Below are 4,405 nucleotides of genomic sequence, written 5' to 3' on the forward strand. Positions count from 1 at the left end.
TGATAGCTCGAATGGCTATATATGACTCGTCTGAGATAATACGCGAAATATCATTACGTCCGTTTTAACTATATGTGAACTGGCTTTCGTTACTTTGTTTAAAATGCTCTTATTTGGATTCCAGACCACTGCACAGTTTCCGCTATGTAGCCACTTGCAAGTCAAACATACAAATTTTAATTACACTCAAAGCTTAACGTTGGTTATGCAATCTTAAAATGTAGTAAGGTGGCCAAACTTCAAAATGAACAACAAGAAACAGAGAGTTTCTTCAAGAGCTCTCGGAGGTTTATTATTTACATCAAAGAGTTCTACTGGAAGCCTATTAAAAAGCGAACCTGTAAGAAACTGTTATTTGATCATCGAGAAAAATGCAGATTTTAATCAGAAGAGGAATTTAATGAAAGAATAAGAGAGTGGTTGCATTTGTACTGTGTTAAGGAAAGTTCACTTCGCTGCAGCTCTGAGAGAAAAGTAAGTGTTTTTAATGCAAATTTTGTGAAATACTAAGTAAAAATTAAACCGTCCAAAAAGAGCCAAAATATAGTTTCAGAGCAGAATTCTGAGGATTGTATCAGCTCAGATTTTAAAAACGTTTTATCTTTTTTTAATTTAAATCTTAAAGAACATACCTGACTGAAACTTCCAGGAAGTTTAAAGTTGTGTAAGCGTTCTCCACGATAGGCAGCGTTTCAGATTAGAAACCCCATCCGGCAACAATTTGAGTTCGCCACTTCATTAAACCATGAAACCTCTAAATTATCAATGTGTTACGTATGCAAAATCAATTTAAAAATATGTGTTAACGGAATGAGGCTTTTCATCATTTGAAAAATAATCTATGCAATTCATTTAACCGTAAAGGAAAGTGAGGAAAGAAGAATTAATATCCTAATGGGCTGCGTAGAAAACATTTCCGGACAGATTTACTGACGAATGGAGCTGAATATTATTAGCAGAAAAACATAGTATAATGAGAATGTAAGCAGATGAACGGGCTGTTAAGGAAAACATAAATGTAGAATTGGTGTGAAAAGATGTGTTTGCTGCCCAGATGAAACAGCCTGTAACTGAGGTAGAAATTAACGCCCGCGGACAGCGTGGAAAATTAAACGACTACACACAAGAATAGCTCATCTTGAAGACAGGCGCGAAGGATTACCGTTGTTCGTAATACACAGACTGTCATCTATGTTTAGTGAGGCAACTTAGGAGGAAACTCTCTTGGTTCCCAGCGTTGCTCCGATTGCCCACTTATCCCTCCTCATCTCTCTCCCTGACTCTCTCTCTCTCTGCCGACTGCCGATCTGTTAAGCCTCCCAGTCAGCTGCAAGGAACGCCATCATGAGTATCAGGGCGAGGAGCAACGTCAGTAAATTAGCGCGTGTTCCGTGTGTAACGTTTTCACTTACGTCCGGCGAGCACGGTACATAACGGCGTTGCAGGTAATTGTAAGCAATGGGGCCGCGATTTAAATAGCATTTCCATACGATTAGTGCATCGTTTAGCCGACGCATTTGTAGAGCTCACTCGCCGACGGACGTGGTTGGTGTCGCCTCAACAACGCGTCGTAGGCGGGACAAGAGACAGGTACTGACCATCGCTCCGAACATGTTCTGCTCCCCGTCAAGTATGCTAGCTGGCACTGAAAATGTTAATGACATGAGCAACGGTTGGTCCACGAGTGTCTGAGGTCTGGTAAGCCAGTCTGTAAGAACAATTACTTTCGTCTGCTATCGTGATGCTTGTTGGTGTGTGAGTCTCACTCTATGGATCCGTAAGCTTCGGTTCAGCCCGTTGCTACTTTTGTGATTATTTTTCTGTCCGATCCGTAGGACCCCTAAGAGCCTGAAGGTCTGGGGTCGGTGATGGACTCAGGTCTGCTGCACCACTGCGCCTCTGATTCTTCTTTTCTCCTATTATTGTGTAGTTTGTTGACCGCGACGGCACAAATTATAAATCATAAGGCTTCGCTTCAATCAAGTGACATTCAGTGGCCAAACTGATTGAAGTAAGTAGGAATGACTACATTGTCTATCTAGCGCTTAACATTACTTTACCACTTGCAGATGTTTTGTACATGCGGGAAAATCGAGTTCTACATTGTTCGGATTCTGTTTCACATTTTACGTCCATCTATGACGGCCTAGATGAGTCGAGGGAAGTTAGTGCATGCCGCTAAAGATAGGACCAAGCCTAGTAAATCATTCTGGTGACTAAACTAATCTTAGAAGAGACAACAGTTTTATTTACACACAAATACATAAGCAGATTGTACTCTTCGACAGCGATGAAACTTCCTGGCATATTAAAACTGGACCGCTACGGTCGCAGGTTCGAATCCTGCCTCGGGCGTGGATGTGTGTGATGTCCTTAGGTTAGTTAGGTTTAATTAGTTCTAAGTTCTAGGGGACTGTTGACCTCAAATGTTAAGTCCCATAGTGCTCAGAGCCATTTGAACCATTAAAACTGTGTGCCGGTTCAACAGTTCCATAACACCGCACACGCCACTGGAGAGTGAAAAATACATTCCGGAAAAATAATAAAGTTTATAACTTTGGCCCTTCACAAATTAAATGCGATATGCAGCTTCATTTCTTCGTTTGTCAGTCTATCTTTTCAGTTCGTCCAATGACAATGTGCCCCTTCGATTTAGTGCATTGCTTCAAGTGCCACATACATCCTCCTTTCATTATCTTCATAAATATTGTAAATTTGTAAATATTGTAATTCTTGCTATTGGTCATTACGAAGTGGATTTTTTTAAATCTTCCATTTGGAATACAACAGACTTTTCTTTCGACTTAGTCGCCCAGACATGTTGTAGCATAAATGTGGCATCTTGTCTGAGATCTACTTATTTTTTCTAGCAAGAACCGTTTTATGAACATATTTGCAATGTCAGTATCGAAGTGAAGCCATGGTCTGTGAGGCAACAGGCATAGAAAAGAAGCGAACCTATGATATCTCTGAATGATGGTGAAAATTAGGTAGAATGAATGAACAACTTATCTGCAGACTCGAAGAAAAAAAGGAACATATGGAAAACATTGACAAGGAGAAGGGATAGGATGACAGGGCATGTGTTAAAACATGAGGGAATAAGTTCCATGGTACCAGATGGAGTTGTAGAGGGAAAACTCTACAGGGGAAGTCAGATATTAAAATCCAATAAATAAATGTGGATATAGTGTGCAAGTGCTTCTCTGAGATGAAGACGTTGGCACAAGGAAGAATTTCGTGGCATATTCATAATACAAGACTAAGTTCGGTCTCACGCTAGAAATGAATTCGAACTTGTTTTCGTTCCGTATATGAAAACAAATGTAAAGTGATTCAATATTACTTTAAAGGTACTACAGGTACAGAGTGGCTGACAGGCCCTCTTAAGAGAGAACAGTACAACTCCGGAATGCACATTAAGTACCTGGGAGTCATCGTCCGGGGCACTCAAATATGTAACAACCACAAAAATCTGTTAAGGGGAAAAATCAGATGCCAGACTGCAATAAACTGGAAGGATCCCAAGGAAATGTATCACATCAGCGAAAGAAGAGGCTTAAAAACACTCGCCCAGTCTATTCTTGAATATTCCTGGTCAGCCTGCCATCCTTACAACCTAGTATTAAAAAAAAGCACTCCGTATTCAGGCCTTGAGTGGCGTACCGGGACCATCCGACCGCCGTGTCATCCTCAGAGGAGAATGCGGATAGGAGGGGCGTGGGGTCAGCAAACGGCTCTCCCGGTCGTTATGATGGTATTCTTGACCGAGGCCGCTACTATTCGGTCGAATAGCTCCTCAATTGGCATCACGAAGCTGAATGCACCCCGATAAAATGGCAACAGCGCATGGCGGCCTAGATGGTCACCCATCCAAGTGCCGACCACGCCCGACAGCGCTTAACTTCGGTGATCTCACGGGAACCGGTGTATCCACTGCGGCAAGGCCGTTGCCTCATAACCTATTATTAACAGAGGAAATGGAGGAGATCCAAAGGAGAGACACACGTTTCGCCACGGGTTCGTGCAGAAGTGCAAGAGCGCTTCAGAGATACTAATAAGTTTCCAGTTGCAGGCAGCAGAATACAGACGTTGCACATCACGGAGAGGTTTACTGTTAAAGCTCCGGGAGGATAAGTTCGAAGAAAATCGAAGCTGCATGTTGCATTCTTCCACATAAATCTCGTTAAATTATTAGAAGAATTCGAACTTAGGTTAAAGGTTATGGAAAGTCATTCTTCTCAAGCACCGTCTGTGAATAGAACAGGCTTGTGGAGACATGACAGAGACTAGAGAAGTTATCCTAAGCCAGACACCGCAAGGTGGCTTGCGGAGTACAGATGTAAATGTAGATTGCAAGGAGAAGAAAAAAACAAAAAACATCGATCAATCGAATGGAAGGTTC

The 4,405-nt window shown here is 41.9% G+C and overlaps 1 pseudogene; it reads right to left on the reverse strand.

The window, feature by feature from the left end:
* Window positions 1-3,837: 3,837 nt before the first annotated feature.
* Window positions 3,838-3,955, reverse strand: LOC126260999 (5S ribosomal RNA; annotated as a pseudogene).
* Between the last annotated feature and the right edge of the window lie 450 nt (window positions 3,956-4,405).

The sequence above is a fragment of the Schistocerca nitens genome, chromosome 5, assembly GCF_023898315.1.
Source record: "Schistocerca nitens isolate TAMUIC-IGC-003100 chromosome 5, iqSchNite1.1, whole genome shotgun sequence".
Lineage (NCBI taxonomy): Eukaryota > Metazoa > Arthropoda > Insecta > Orthoptera > Acrididae > Schistocerca > Schistocerca nitens.